General features: G+C 40.9%; 1 long non-coding RNA gene across 1 annotated transcript in view; it reads left to right on the top strand.

Moving 5' to 3' along the window:
• The window catches only part of LOC121946585 (uncharacterized), a 37,752-nt gene that overhangs the window by 12,144 nt on the left and 8,232 nt on the right, over window positions 1-17,376 (top strand). The window contains exon 2 of the long non-coding RNA XR_006106032.2: window positions 1,220-1,265. This is a non-coding gene — a long non-coding RNA (uncharacterized LOC121946585). The remainder of the gene's footprint in view (window positions 1-1,219; window positions 1,266-17,376) is intronic.

Raw genomic sequence — 17,376 nt, 5'->3', positions numbered from 1 at the left:
TTAACATATTTGCAGAAGGTTATAAAAATCTGCAACAAAAGCCTGAGAATCCGAAAACATCCAGAGTCTCTTTGTAGTAATAGTGTAAGCAGGGGCATAGCACCAAATTCTTTTTTCAAATGATTGAGCTACCAACTGCACTTAAGCATAAAGAATATAGACTTGATATTTGCCTTTTAACCTGCTTATAGCCTAATATAAATATAAATCATAGCTATGATGCTTATTCATGAAACTGATTAATTTATACATTTCTACTTCTTCTCATCAAAAAATGATGCTTGGTTACTTGCCCTCAGTGTCAGATGCTGACGCACTGTGGCACCCTTTAGTGGCTGTTTTATACGCATTGGGCTGCAACATATTTTGAACTGTCCAGGCAACTGCCGTAGTATAAAGAGCAAGAAAGTCTGCATAGGGCAGGCTGCAGGGTGAATGCATCAAACAAAGTTTGGACTTTCACCTGGAAGCCCACTTGTTAGTATCCCACAGGAAATGACAAGTAAGTTAATAAGTTAGTAAGTAAGTTATTTTGATAATAACATACTATGCTAATGACATGCATTATGCCAGTCACAAACGTGGTTATTTTAAGTCAAACCATGATGATTTTTGGTTACCTAACCATGTACTTGTTACCTAGACCTAAGGATGCAACTTTAAAACAATGTTTTTTACCTGCATTGTAAGTTTATTTTGAAAAGAGAGTGTATGGAGAAGTTCACCTGGTAGAGCGAGCTCCTCATGTACAAAGGCTGCGTCCTTGCTGCAGCGGCAGCAGGTTTGACTCCAACTTTGGCCCTTTGCTGCATGTCATCCCCCTCTTTCCCCTTTCACACTTGAACCGTAGCTCAACCTGACCATTAATATGAAGAACGAAACCTAAAAAAGATAAATGTTATTCGATGGCAGCACAAAACCAAGAGGGAGTCCACTTTGCACAAAAATAAAACTTTCAATCAGCTTTCTGTTCCACTACAGAAGAGCCTTGATCACTAAAATTAGGTGGGGAAAAAAGTGGATTTATCGATATCAGTATTGGTCATTGGCCAAATGAGTTGTTATATATTGGCATATTGGATATCAGCAAAAAAATCCAATATCATGCACTCTTACAAGGACCCAATGAAGCTTGTGGCTGGATGTGTGATGGATAAATTGTTGTCTACCCCCACAACTGACCCTCTGTCTTTTTGTCTTTTTGTATTTTCTCTGACAGATCCTTGGGAAAGTACGAGTCACAGGCAACAGAAGACCCCACTCAGGTAAAAAAAAAAAGATCTGTAAGCTGCCTTACCATAGATTACTGTGACATTCACATTTAGGTGCAGATGCAAAGTCTGAAGTTTGAGGAGAAAGGACGCAATTACCGATTTTGTGGGGAAATGCAAAACTAACATAACGAGAAGTGTAACGAGTTACTGTTGGCATGAAATTGCAAGTAATAATAATACTTTTCATAAGTGTAATCAGTATAAATTACATGCTTTAAGTAATGAGGCCAACATTGCCCATCAATACAATGCCCCTGAGTGTTGCTCTGATAGATGGTCGGTCCTGCGTTGATAGTTTAGGGTGATAGTTACATTCTCACTCTGCACTCATCATCTGGGTTTGCTGCTTGATCTCTCTTGTCTCTTGTGTTTAACACCAAGCTAATTAGAACATGGAGAGAACAGTCTCACTCAGATGATCAAAGACAGAGTTTTGTGTGTGTGTGTGTGTGTGTGTGTGTGTGTGTGTGTGTGTTCAGTGCTTCGGTAGGGGAATGTAACACTGCAAGTAAACACACACACACACACACGCTGCCTTGCACACGCACATCAAGAGAAGCTTTCACAGAAAGCTATCAGTCATTGACATGATGACATGCATATTTTAGGCTTCCCTTCCTGCACTCCACTTCTCCTCACTTTTCTTCCTCCACTCCTCCTCTTCCATGTTTTCTTCCCTCACATTTCCCCCTCATTATCGGCGTGAGATATGACACGCTCTTTCCCTGTTCGGCAACTATTCCTCAACCCTGAACTCATTTGCAAAACAGGTCACTGCCACGTGCGTTGAGGTGTCCTTTGAAATATAGATAGTGCAATGTACAGTGGTGAAATCCTCTGCGCTCGCCACAAATACGCACTTATTGATGTGTATGCTTGCATGCACAGGGATGTAAAACGGTTTAAAAGCCCCCCATTTTGCTCCCCGCTGTTATTGCATCTATATATATGGAGGGAGTACGGGCCCAATCACAGCAGAAAGCGACATAGCATCAAAGAAATATGACAGCAGGATAAACAAGCCATTGTGATTGTGTGTGACAGAGCGACAGGAAGATTGCAGATATTACTCACAACAGGAGGTAACATTTCTGTAGTCTGCTTTTACCACATGGTGTCCACAAAAACAGAAAGGTATTTATTTATAGCAATGAGCTCGACTACTGGCTATTTCAAAGATACTGTTTTCTGATGATCTTACACTGCATTTTACTACAGTTAGCAATAACAGGACCAACAGGAGCAAAGGTCTTGTGATAAATGCATGTATATATGTATGTGTGTGTGTGTGTGTGTGGGGCTCAGTGCAATTTGCCCCTTGGTAGATATCTCCAGGCCCAGTGGCACATTTAACCAGCCAGGTGTGAAACATGCAGAAGGCCAGATGAGGAGAAAGCTACGTTCAAGTGGAGCAGAAATAACACTATGTTGCTTATTTGCATGGTTCCTCTGTGCAACCCGGCGGCATCCCTCAGAACCACAGCTAGTATTTTGCAATTTGCTATTTCTGTTGTTCTGTGTCTTTGATGTCGAAAGGCTTTTGTGCGGCTCCTCTCCACACGGAGAACAAAAGCCAATGCTGACGACGCAAAGCTTGAATGCATATTCAAGTTGCCGCTGCAGAGTAATCCGGTAATCGCTATCTGTTCGACACAAGAGTTTTGCAGGATGAGTGTGTGTGTGTGAATAATGGCACATAAGGGTGTGCCTTTGAACATGTGTGCATGTATGTGGTGTCTTTTGTGTGTTTGGACTCAAATGCACGCCTGCGTGTGTGTGTATGTGTGAATATGTGTCAAGGCCTATACGGCATGCTAATTCAGATGAGAGGCCACACTAGTTATCGGTATTGAACACGCGCCACAGTCGGTGCGTGAGCCTTTGTTTGGGGGCTGTGCTGTTTAGAAATGAGAGGGACTATGTCGCCTCCGTGTGAGCTGTGGAGGGAGAGGAGAAAGAAGCAGGAGTAACACACTCACTCACACACACACACACACACACACACACACACACACACACACACACACACACACACACACACCAAATACAGACGGCCCCATCTCTTTCCAATCAGGGACTCTGCTTCCTTAACCAACCTCAGCAGTACATAAATAGTCAAGGACAGTTGTGGAGCGGAGCCAGTAGCAATACGTCTTTATTTCTCTACATTTCTGTATGTTCATCTGTTTTTCTTTAGTGAGATCCTGCCACTTTATGATGAGATAATGAAATCTTATTTTATTTAATTCTTTTAAAAAAAAAATGTTTATTCAAAGTGGAATAATCCATTATCAGATATCTTATTTTAAACAGTGCATATAACAAAAATATTTTTGATATGTAGAGAACTTCTCAACTCTGCTTACAGATTATATATATCTTTAAATCTTCTTAAGCTTGTACTACAAGTACATTTGACACGGTCTGTTCAAGGTGGGAAAATCATGCCGTTACACCGCTTCTCTGTTCTGTATATAATAATTCTCCCCATTCTACAATAGTGGAATGGAGAGACAGAGTCGTTCCACCTTTAAGCCACCACAGGAGGTAGTAACAGTGTTGAAGCAGCACTTGTATAAACTGGACAGCTGGCAGACAAGTGGGACAGGTGTGATGTTTTGACGCTGCAGTGTGTATGAGCGTGCAGGTTTTCCTATGAAAAATGAATGCACCCAAATTTGTGCATATCTCAAGGATTTTTGAAAGGCTGTGATCATGCAGCCGATGCGCTGATGGGAGTAAACAAAGAAGCAGTCCTGAGCATTGATTTTGCAGTCTGCCATGGTGGATTTCGCACAGAAAACTTTCACATGGAGACGTGTGTTCGGAACCATTTGAACTTTGAGTGAACTTTATGTCTTTTTAAGGTACAACTTCGCCATGTTTCTTTTCCTAACCATCATAACCTAATCGCCGTAGCTGTACGTTAATAACATAACTGTATGTATGTAAAGACATAACAACATAGGTAAGGCACTAATTTGTATATCATATGAACTGGTGTGCATGCATTTTTGTAGAATATCATATAAACCAGTCTATGAGAGTATGTTGGTGTGTGATACACTGCATAGATTTAGAATTCAGCCAGTGGCTAACTCAAAGAGGAAGAACAGCAGCCAAAAATATCTGTAAATTGGTAAAACAATGAGGTCTGGGGGCTACATACCATCCTAGCAGAACATGAAATTAGCCACCATATAACTAGGACAGTAAATGTTTTTATTGCCATTTTATTGCTATTGTTTATAAAGAGCCACCGACGTGTTTGTCATATGTCACACTGTAGAGGCAGATGCTGTCGTGTTAAATGTCACACCTCTTTTGATACCGCAATGCCGAGATGCTGGCTAAAATCACACATTAGAGCTGCATGATACTTCTCCAATGTATGATTTGGTTCTGTGCAAAAATGCAAAGAAGGCATAAAGAAAAGACTTGGTAGCAGCTTTATAGAGCAATCTTGGTGTAAAAAGGGTGACAGATTATGTAAAACTGTAACCCAGGGTTAATTTATTCTCTACCTCGAGCATCCTCGCAGTGGACAGATTTATTATGTATCAGTATATCAAAGCTAACAGACGCCATTATATACACAAGTCTACACAAGTCGCTGTGATGAATAGGTTAATGAAAATCACATCATACTGAAGGGTCAGGAGGAGAGGAGAGGAGAGGAGAGGAGAGGAGAGGAGAGGAGAGGAGAGCAGAGGAGAGGAGAGGAGAGAAAGAACGGTACGACCTGTTGTGACTAAAGCGGGGGTGCCACAAGGAGGTGGATGGAAAAGGAGGAGGGCCGAGGTAAGAGGGGAACTTTGAGCCATGTACACCAGCCATTCAGAGCCGACCTTGTAATCAAAGAGAGTTGAAAAGCAATTAACTGGGACAATTATAGCAGCCAGAGGAGGCTGAATGGTTGGCTAAGTAAAGCAGTGTGTCATTGAATGGAGATTAATTGATGAGGGGAATATTTCAAGGTCTCTATTTGGCCTCTAGAAGTTTAAGTCAAACATGTTTTGTCACTGTCAAAGCATGGGAGCCTATTCAGGGATTTACCCATTCTCATTATCTGGGTGAGGTATCAAAACATTGGAGGTCAAAAAATTTAATCATCATTCTATTAAGGTGCTATACAGTAAAAGGTTCATGAAACAGTATTAAGTTATTAATTTTACATGGCTGATATTATTAATAATGGGGACTTAAAGGCATGTATAATATGTCACATTGAAGATCACCTGCATAATGTAATCTGTTGCTAATGCTAATGGGGCCTTAGCTTCATTTTGTTTTTTTTAAGACGTGCTGAATTAAACAGGACGACCCCACTGGTTTCTGTCACTCTGAGCCATGAGAGGGCAAACATCTTGACAAATTGAAAGCTTAGATGCCAAAAAAATCCCAGCAACTGTTGGGCAAAAGCCAATCTGATATAATTTCAAGCTTTTCACCAGGAGCAGATAATTCTGGAAAAAAATCAAGAGATGATTACAGTATAGAGAGAGTTTACACAAGAGCAAATACTCTGTGTGGAGCTGATCGAGCAAAAAACGCAGAGGGTCAGAGAGGCGATATGCACTTGTTCTGACTGGGATGGAAGCATTTGCACAGTGGTTCAAACATGACTGAATAATGAGTGCTTTCTGACTAACTACCTCATCTCCTTCGGTTATTTTTTCTTTGCTGGAGCATTGTGTACTTGGACAACAAGATACCAGCTGGCTTGTCTGGCACGTACAGGTTCTCTACAGTCACCATGGAGAAACTCGGTACTCCTCCTCACTCTGCTACAAGAATCCACACAGCATGCATCACACATGAATAATCAAATTTTATCACTACATTCAAAAACACACTCGAGCCCAGTGCTTCTCTTCCACATTTCATTTTCTATTGCAGTTTTCTCCGTCTATCAATAATTCAACAAGCGACAAGATGGAGGAGAATGATTGGGCTTGTTTTCTCTTTATGGTTGGATGACAGTCAGTCCAATTAAAAGTGGAGACACTGTTTTTTTTTTTTCAATTTCCCCTTTCGTTTTGGGATTAATTAACGCTTATGTGTGTGTGTGTTTGCATGTTCGTGCGCGTGTGTGTGTTTTGAATAGAAGCACAGAGCACGGGGTTTTGCCTGTGCCTAGTTATCAGTGAGGGCCAGCCATGCTGCCGTCTCACTCGGCCTCACACGCAGTCAACGGTGAACAAAATAGCGGAGAGAACCCTGTCACTCACTCCCACGTGCACATGTATGCCCGTACTGTGTGCACAAAAGCACATGTACATATCCCTAAAAATGAACACACAAGATGCATGTGACTCAAAAAAAAAAGCAAGCACAGCGCACTCACAGTTTTGTATCTTTTTTCACAAAGTTTTAGTGCCTTAAAGGACAATTCCTGTTAGTCACAGCTTATTCTTATTTCCTTGAGTCTGGACATTATTTTTGCGATAACATTGTAATTGTTGAGCTCTGAGAACAAGGTCAGATGGGGGAAAAAACACATGCAGAGACATCCTGTAGGGCTTCTCTCTAGGCACTTATGGCTGTGCCGAGTAAAGCATGCTGCGCTGATTTGCATTTCAATCATCAATTTATATTTGCCAAGTAGTGCTGACTTGTGTCCGAGATGGACCATCTCCTGAGTCATGCCAAAGCCTGCCCAACTGCATCTGAGTGTGTTGCTGTGATGTCAGATAGGCTTCATTATCATTATTCAGAGCGTAATGCAAAAATCGCAAATAAAGAAACCGTCAATGCGATGCGTATTTCATATAGTCAGTCAGTCAGTCAGTCATTTTCTGTAACCGCTTGTCCTCGTAAGGGTCGCGGGGTATTTCATATAAAGCTGGCTATATATAAATTGAGAAAAATCATTTAATTCACTGTGCCTCTCAAAAGCTACCAACATCATTATTTTCTTGTATCTCAGTGAATGAGTTGACTTCGTAAATCAATCGACACGTTAAATGATAATATGACAACTTTGACAATTCAGCTTGTTTTTATTGTCTCTCATGAATGACATACGCCATAGTAATGATGGGATTTTTGAGTGGTTAAAGATAAGGGTTCACAGAGTCATGGAAAAAAACTGAAAAAAGTAATTGAATTTCACAATCACATTTTCCAGGCCTCGAAAGTCATGGAATTTTTAGACATAAGTGAAAGTTTTGGAAAAGTTATGGAATATTGTAGTAACATTAAACATGCAAGCTGTCAACATAACATAGCTCTGTGTGCGTCGATGTGTGACAACATTTGTTTATGAGCATGCATGTTTCTCTCCCTCACTCCATTTTTGCCAGCTAGCTTTACGATTACAGGCAAGAAAAAATAATGTGTCCTGAAAAGTCATGAAAAAGTTGAAATTGAAATTCTATCCATGAAAATGTGTGGGAACTCCGAGACATATCCTATGCAGGACCCACTAGAAGTGAGTGGCAGAATATTTTTTCTGCAGTGACTTTGCCCTCTGCCTGCATTTTCTTATTTTCCTCATATTTTCTGTGTCCAGGACCTTTATGGTTGTGTACTCCACAGCTCTCGAGTGAGGTCGGGTGTTTATAAAAAGGTAGCCACCAGGTGCCAGACCATAAGGTATTCAAGAGACACAGCGCCAAAAGAACACACATATAGTGAGGCAAAATGCCAAATGAGAGTGAATCCTAGGTTGGCTTTTACTTTCACTGGTAAGCATGTTTATGAACAGTAAACCGCAATCCTGGATAGTATACCTTTAAAAATTTGAATGAATTTCAGTCGAATCATTCAAACTGCGACTATTCTGTTTCCTCACATGGAGAGAGAAAGTTGTGGTGCATTGTTCCAGTGCGCTCCAGCAGCATATCTGTGCCTCTGAGACATTGCAAGCAAGCTCGAAGATCAATTGGCACCAATCATAGTTTCGTACAGTGCAGACAGAAGCTTAAACAGCTCCAACAACAGTTCAAGAAAGTTGTTGATCATAATAACGTTATGGTGAACTGTAAATTTTATCCAAAAGTCATTCTGGAAATTATGGTGAATGGACAGTTGGAGATGTTTTAATTGATTTTTTTTCATCAGGGAAAACATACTAAGCTTTGAACAGTCCTGTCCTAATATAAAGTGAAATTATAATATGAAATATTGTCGTTGGTGAGCGTGATTGCATTCAGTTGCTTTTTAACACATCCAGCCAATCTGATAGAGATACATGAAATGACAACCTCTTAAAATTGCATTATGTAGTGGTTGGATGTAATGCGTTATAAATATTTGCCAGAATGGTCACAGCTTCAAACAAGCAGTTAACATTGTGTAATGGTTGCAATTCGGTTTATGCGCTAGAACCACTTGAATAGGTTTGAGGGGAAAAAAATTATACTTTTTTAGGTTTATAAAAAGAAAGTGGTTTCAGTTAAGAAGTATAAATAGTACAGAACATAGTATATAGTATATATAAAGGTACACCTTGCTAGTACCCTGTTGGTCCCCCTTTGCCCAGAGAAACTGCCTTAATTCCTTGTGGCACAGATTTGTGCTGGAAACATTCCTCTCAGATTTTGGTCCATATTGACATGATAGCAGATCATGCTGCAGATTTGTCGGCTGCACATCCACGATGAAAATCTCTAGTTCCGCCACATCCCAAAGGTTATCTATTGGATTGAGATCTGTGTAGGCCATTTGAGTACCGTGAACATTGTCATTTTCAAGAAACCAGTCTGACATGATTTGAGCTTTGTGACATGGTGCATTATCCTGCTGGAAGTAACCATCAGAAGATGGGTACACTGTGGTCATAAAGCGATGGACATGGTCACCAACAATATTCAGATAGGCTGTGGCGATTAAACAATGCCCTACTGGTACGAAGTGGCCCAAATTGTGCCAAGAAAATATTCCACTTACCATAACACCGCCACCATCAGCCTGACCCATTGGCACAAGGCAGGATGGATCCATGCTTTCATGTTGTTTACACCAAATTCTGACCCTAACATCTGAATGCCATGGCAGAAATCGACACTCATCAGACAAGGCAATGTTTTTCCAATCTTGCATCGTCCAATTTTGGTGAGGCTGTGTGAATTGTAGCCTCAGTTTCCTGTTCCTAGCTGACAGGAGTGGCACCCGGTGTGGTCTTCTGCTGCTGTAGCCCATCTGCTTCAAGGTTCGACCTGTTGTTCGTTCAGAGATGCTCTTCTGTACCTCGGTTGTTACGAGTTATTATTTGAGTTAGTGTTGCCTTTCTTTCAGTTTAAACCAGTCTGGCAATTCTACTCTAACCTCTGGCATCAACAAGGCATTTTTTGCCCAGAGAACTGCCGCTCGCTGCATATTTTCTCTTTTATTGACCATTCTCTGTAAACCCTAGAGATTGTTGTGCATGAAAATCCCAGTAGATCAGCAGTTGCTCAAATATTCAGACTATCCAGTCTGGCACAACAACCACGCCACGTTCAAAGTCACTTACATCACCTTTCTGATGCTCAGTTTGAACTTCAGTAGACTGTCTTGAACATGTCTACATACCTAATGAATTGAGTTGCTGCCATATGATTGGCTGATTTGATATTTGTGTTAATGAGCAGTTGAACAGGTGTACCTCATAAAGTGGACTGTGAGTGTATATATATATATATATATATATATATATATATATATATATATATTGTTTTGCTTGTTTCTTCAGGAATATTCATTGTCAAAAAAGGTTGAGTAAGTTTGTCTTACACCTTGGCCACAGCATGAGAAACTACATTTTCATTGTTCAATATTTGCATGGAAATGCCTCAGAAACCCACATATGCCTTGATATTGAGTCGTCGCCCCAATGATCTCTATTAGGCTAATTAAGCCAATTAACCTACTGAAACAATTCCATGAGGCCGCTGCACCACCTCGCCAACGCTGACCGAAACCCTGAAGGTACATTGCGCAGAGGCGTGTGTGTGACTGATCCCTTCCCAGATACACCAAAAGGACAAGCACTGTTTCATATCATTACCATAAACAAATTAGGGCATCGCTCCCTCGTTAGGCCAAATATGTCTCATTAGTGCCACAGCTGAACAAACCTCCTGATTAGGCCTCACTGTCTCCCTTTGAAGCCCGCAAAAGGAGAGTCTATTTTTTAATTAAGCTCATTTGCATTTACAAATGAGAAGCTAATTAATGAGACTCGTTTTCTGGGGCTTTTCTAGTTTGGCAGGAAGCATGTGGAACAGTTTCTACTTGCATGCAGAAAAAGAGACCAAGAAAGCAGAAACTGGTGTAACTGAGAGCCGTGGCGATACTGTCTGCACTCTTGAAACAACCGACCAAACTGACATTGTTACATAATCGCAAACAACTTAATGCACACAGCAAAGACAACAATATCATTAAGATGTTTTTTTTAATGCCATATGAATTTACAAACAAGCAACCCCCTTCTCATTCATAATTTCATATTAGATGACCGCAACTTTACTTTGTCCTTCTGATGGATATGACTGATTCATGTTGGTTTTTGTGGGTTCACACAAGCTACAGGCCGTTGCAAACCTCCAGGGAGCCAAAGGTGGGCAGGACAGAGCCAGGAGAAGTGTGGGCTGTGTGTCACGCAAGGATAAGAAGGTGACAGGGCAAATATGGTGTGTGCACGAGTGTTAACGTGTGTGTGTGTGTGTGAATGTGCATGTTTGAGGAAGAAAAGCGGGAGAACAAGAGGGAGAGAAAAAGGGAAAGAGAGGTGTGATATCATCAATTAAATAACCCTCCCACACAGCATCTGGTGCTCTCTCTCAGGCCGTCTGTCTCTTTCCCGACCGCTGATTTTTCTGCTTCTCTGTTTCTTCTTCTTACTGTCGTTTGGTAGCATCATGCCTTTGGTTTCTCTGCCTGAACATGCTAGTTAGCCCGGGTCACAGAGTGCAGCTTCACCCCCTCTCGCCTCTCTGAGCGTTACATCTTCCATCCACCTCAAAAATATACAACATGAATGCAGCAGCTGATGGGAGAGTTGGTGTAACCAAGTGGAAGAGTGTTAACAGGATAATCCACTGACCTCACATTAACCAGGCAGATGTGCACACTTTCATTAAGTTGCTAATTAATTCCTGACTCGTTGTGCTAACTGTGCTACCTTACTCCATGATTCAACAAGACATTTTTTCCATGCTAATGAGACGACCATCCTCTCTGTCCTCCTCCATCTTCCTCCATCTTCCTCCCTCTGTCTGTCCATCTTATCGTGGAACAGGGGCAGTTGGTTTTTTGTGGTGGAAATACAAGATCGAATGATGAGGATGAGGAAAGCTTTTATATTAATAGGCAGAATCCAATTATAAGTTTGTGTGAACTAGCTTGCCGGGCAAGTGAATTTGCATTTTAACATATCAGTTTGATGTTAGATTCCTGGATGAGAGAGAAGGAGAAATGAGGAAAAAATGAAAAAAAAAGGGAATTATTGGTGTGAATAGCTCGAATCAGTTGTTGGATCTTTAGAGGTATGAAGTGATGAGAGGAAAGGAGAGATCTTGTAGCAAATTAGGGTGAGATATTGGCTTCTGTTGTTTTTTGTCTCTCTGTGTGTGTGTGTGTGTGCGCGCGCGCGTGCGTGCGTGCGCGCGTGCGTGCGCGCGCATGTGCTGACAGGGGGCAACATCTCTCATTTAATGTGCCTGATTTTTGGAATCTAGGTCAGCGTGGTGAATTAGAAACAATCTGCATCCCTCTGCATGGCTACAGTGAAGCCCTCCAATGAGGATCCATGTACATGCACTTTCACATGCACGCAACGCCCACGCACAAAACACACACACACACACAAGCATCAGTCAAGCCCTAACAAATATAATCCAATTTTAGATACGAGCATTAGTATCTCAAAATTCTCAAAGATTTGAGAGAAGGAAAATATTAAAGGAATTTCTATTAGGCCTGCTGACAAAAAAAACAAAAAAAAATGGTGTGTGCTTTCGACAAATGAGGGCATTTTTTTCACACAGCAGTTCAACACAAGAGAATGATGAGTATGACACCAGTGTGTGGGAATGAGTGGGATTTGATGGAGTCTGCGCTTTGTTGTAGAAACACTCTTGGTTAATGATATGCCTCTCTCATCCAGCCCGACTCTCGGCTCCCCTCCCATTCTGCGAGCGAGCCGAGATAACGAGGGAGCAGACAGCCCCAAAAACTTTACACAAAGAGGAGAGGAATCAGCACAACGCACAATCTCAGCCTTCACTCAGAGAAACTTTCTCTTCTTCTTCTCCTCTGTCTCCTTTCTCCTCCGTCTGTTTCCCGACAGTCTTCAGATGCTTGTTCAAACTTGTTCAAATACGCCTACTGATCAAGTAGGGGACAGCTGCACTTGTGTAACTCAAATGTTGGAGGGCTCTCTGGAAACAAGTCCAATTTGAATGTAGTATATGAACAAAACTGAATTTGAGCGTAGCTCAAGGCGTGAACAGCAGTAGGGTGACGGAGACACTTTGAGTGCGTGACTCATAACTATGAGGAGTGTTGGTTTGAGACTTTGCCTCCTGCTACTCTGCGCGTGTTCCTGCGCGTGCACTTGATTTGCACATTAATGTTTACCGGCGTGCACGAGTTTGCACGTGCTTGCATGAATTCATGCATGTATGTGCGACTCGGTGGGACAGAGTCTCGTCCCTCTCTAGAGCACCATGCTCTGATGGATGTTAATGTGGACTGACGCAGGGGTGTCCCCCGAGGGAGGGAACACGGCCAACGAGGGAGAAGGAGGAAGGGTGTGAGTGTGTGTGTGTGTGTGTGTGTGTGTGTGTGTGTGTGTGTGTGTTGGGAAGGGGGATTCATTCCTCTAATCCTCTCCCTTCTTCACAGAGCCAGAGCGGGGAAGAGGCACTGAACCGCCCAATGAATAAATAAAAGCCTCAGCCCTCGCCTCCCCTCCGCTCCAGCCTGAAGCCCTGCACAGGAGCACTTAAAAGCATTTTAACAAGAGAGTCACTTCATTAAATATGGACTTCCTGTCCGCTAAAACCCTAGAAGGAAAACTCTGGGTGACTTTTCACATTGTGAAATATGGGGAAGAGTGTGGGGGGGTTGGAGGGGGGCTTGCATGGAGAGATGGAGGCGGAAAGAGAAACTATTGCGCAGAGAGACAAAGGGAGAGAAATACAGCAGGGCTGGGGAAAAAGGGATAAGCAAGGCGAGATAACAGAAGCAGTGAGCTGGAAATTGGCGAGGACCTTTCACATCTCTCTAAATTTGCACAGAGCACACATCAGGTCAGTTTTGAATTCATAGCGTGTCCTTTTTTTGTGTTCTTGCGTTTTTGTTATCTATATTCGAAACCCTGACAGAAAACAAATGTCATAAAATCATTACAGAGAAGGAGAATGAGATTTAAGAAGAAGTAGAAATAGGAGATAAAGACGCTGTGGGAAGCAGCTATGGCAAGAAAATGAGTTCTGCTCTGAGATCAGCTCAATAACATTCAAAATTCAAAGCCTTGGAATCTGACTGACACCAAACTGTTTTTCAGAAATTTCAAGTTATGTAAAATGTTGAAATCTGATGTCTGATAGCTTTCTTTGTATTTTTCCGAAGCCTTTGCAAGAATGACTTTGACTGCCTAACTTCAGCTCACTGTTGCATCATAAATAAACCATTTGTTATGAACAGTTGTGTTTGTGTTCAAACTGAGCGGTGTTAAAAGAGAATATTTCCTCTGAGCCCTTTTCACCCACAGATGATTTATAAGTCACAAAATACAAGTTCAAGTCAAGTGTCAAGTGTTAGAGTCCATGTCACGTCAAAAGTCTCCATAATGGATCACATAGAACGCTGTGGCTTTTTCACCGCCTGTGAATTATATACTGTTCAGTAAATAATCAGAGAGTATAGATGAACCAGACATAAAGTATGGCCTGTTGGAGCAAAATCAGAGAAATAAGGTCAACATTAATGTACGTATAAATGTAATGTATTCATTTAAATCTGTCTTTTTCATTCTTTCTTCTTTTTCAACCCGGAGACAGATATGAAAGTGTCTTGATAATGGAGTCACAAAACACATTCAGAGTAAAACTGTAGGCAAAGGGGGGAAAATACTACACTTGGTATGTGTATTAATGATTAGAAGTTAGCTCTCAACTCGGAAAAGTAAAGTGTGTTTGATTCCTACATTTATGCAGTGACTTTTAAAAGTATCTTGTTACATTACAAGCGTACAGCCATTAAAGAGTTAATCCTCATGGTTCAGATTTTGCCGCTGAAAACAATACCTTCCTAGAGAAAAGGCTATTTTTGCTTCATAAAAACTCAAAAACCACCCCTTACAACTGTCGTACTGTAAATAGTCTAATAAATGACCAAAATAAGTTCACAAAATGTCATTTTCAAACACACTTCATTCTAATCTTAGCCAAAACAAAGTTATTCTTATCAGTCATCTTGTTAGTCCACTGTTTCATCAGCTCTTGGTTGGTCAAGATAAAACCCTTAATTCACTGGATTAGGTGTGAAAATATGATGATCTACACGCTGTCTTTCTTCCCACTGTCCCTCCCTCTTTTGCCCATTGAGCTGCAGCTCTGACTTGTTCGTGCTGCTTACAATCTGACAGCCAACTGAGCAACTGTGTACGCACAGCCTACATTAGCCTCCGTGAAAACAATAAAACAAATCATGCTTCAACAAACATGCAAGAAATGGCAACAAAAGAAACATGGAATTCAGTAATATTTTAAAATCAATGGATTGCTTATTTGAAAACATAAAAAAGTAACCAATTATTTGACTTGGGAAACTAAATTGATAATCTGAACATTCAAACATATTACCCCCAGCACTGCATTGCGAGAATAGTACAACATTTGGAAATATGCCAATTCACAGATTTGTTTTTGCTCAGAGTTAGGTGAGAAGATTGATTTCACTCTCATGTAGATAATGTGCACTGAAAAGGAGAGTATCTTTGAGTCTATTAGCTTGGTTTAGCATTACAACGTCTTTAGATTCTCAATGGGCCACTCCAACCTGCTTCACATTAAAAGACATTGTAATACTAAGTCGGTGCTGTCTATTAGTTAACTAAATAGCAAGCAGATTAGTTTACAGGCAATCTGAGAACCCATCAACTATTGTCTGAAAGCCTCTGGGACTCAACAGCCCTTAACTTGGGAGATCAAAGCAAGCAAATTCTGGGGCCAAGTTTTCCTCTTCAATTAGCTGTTGTTTTTTTATGTTTATTTGGTTTGCTTATCTCTATAAACACATATCTGCATGAATGCAGAGATATTTTTCAAAAGCCAATAGAAAGCTAAATCATCATCAGGTGATAGCTGGTGGGTTCTTAGACTGCATTTCAGCAGATGTGTTTTGACTCTCCATACAGACTGTTTACCAGTTGCTCAAATGTGACTTATACTTGGACTAAAAATGAACTACAAACTCAACCAGAAAGCTCCAGAAAGCAAAATCTTGTCCTCTTGCCTACAGAACTTGCATGCTGATTTGCTTGCAAGTAATAATACTAACTCAGTTACTGCCATGCTATAACCAGAACAGCTTGCTGTTTGTTGTTTAAAAGAGTTATTACTCAAAGTCACTAGGATTTAGTATGATTCAACCTTTACCAATAAAACAGTTCATCTTGATTTGCAAGTTGAGCAAAAGTCATCAACGTGAATCACACTTATTCTGGTTTATTTAGTGCACATAGATGCTGATGACATGAAACAACAATCAGAAGTACTGACATGAGACATTACTGATCTACTGGACATATTCAGCTCCCTGAATACAGCAGCGTTAATCAGTAGCTCTCCACCACTAGTCAGAAGAGGAGTTGACAGATGACTCAGCATATGACAGAACCCATACACAATACAGGGCACACTCTGGACTCAATCATCTCCAAGGCAAGGGTTGTAACATTTGTTGGAGTGGCTGATGTTGCTTTTTCTGATTGTTTCTGTGTTTGTTTGTTTTTTCTATCTCTGCACACACAAATGTCCAATCAGCGGTAATCACAAAATGGTACATTACTGAAAACACCTGTAAATTATTCATTCAAGCCTCCTCTTCCACACCTGCGCTCTCTCTTGGGTCTCAGTCAATGATCTTGTTGATCGTTTCAGTTCTAAAATTACAAATGTTATTGATGCCATCGCCCCCACTGAGGCAAAGATAGTCTCTGTTGTAAGAAAAAAGCAACATGGAGAACAGCCACTGTTAAAAATTGAGAAAAGAGTGTTGAAAATCTGAATGCAGGTGGTAAAAAATAAATCTCCAAGTCCATAATGACCATATCTATAAAAAGAGATGGCATTTTTAATTTAGAACTGAGAAATGTAAGGCGGTCCTTACACCAAAAACAATAATACACCCGCATTGCTTTCTACTCACATGCTGACAGCCCTTCTTCTGTTAGTAGCCTCTTTACTGACAAAATTTGGAAAATTAGACAAGCTGTCAGTTTTCCCATATCAAGTATAGGTTCTGTATTGCATCCACTTAACCCCAGTTCAAGTAACATGACACAGTTTGATTCTATCAGCTATGAAACCTTGGAGGAAATTTTCAACATCTGAAATATTCCTCCTGCTGCCTTGATATTTTGTTTATGGACTTTTTCGAAATTGTTGTAACTGGATAACCTCAGATATTTTACGGTACAAAAAGGCAACGCTTTCCTTGTCTCAGGCTATTTCCCACAGGCCCTGTGAACTACAGTTATTACACTACACTTAAAAAACTGTAATCTAGACAATTTATGAATGCTCTGGGCTTATGTGGCAGATATGACTGATATTGGGGGGGTGTTGTTAGCAGCATTAGCTGCTAGCTGCTCGCTCACTCCATGTTGAAAACTTTGTCCACACACACACACACACACACACACACACACACACACACACACACACACACACACACACACACACACACACACACACAGTCACACGATCTGGATTTCAAATAGAGCCCCTTCAAGTTCTTGAATGTCATTCACTTGAACAAAGATGGTTGTAAAATTTTAGTCTTGGTATTACTACATCTCAGTAGTGCATTCAACATGGCTTCCGCAACATGTTACTAGACAGACTAGAAAACTGTTCTGGCCTTTCTTGCACAGTGCTAAACT

This window comes from Plectropomus leopardus, chromosome 9 (genome assembly GCF_026936395.1).
Source record: "Plectropomus leopardus strain MGB_pleo_1.0 chromosome 9, ASM2693639v1, whole genome shotgun sequence".
Lineage (NCBI taxonomy): Eukaryota > Metazoa > Chordata > Actinopteri > Perciformes > Serranidae > Plectropomus > Plectropomus leopardus.
The sequence above is the reverse complement of the archived record's forward strand: the minus strand, read 5'-3'. Positions and strand labels throughout refer to the sequence as shown.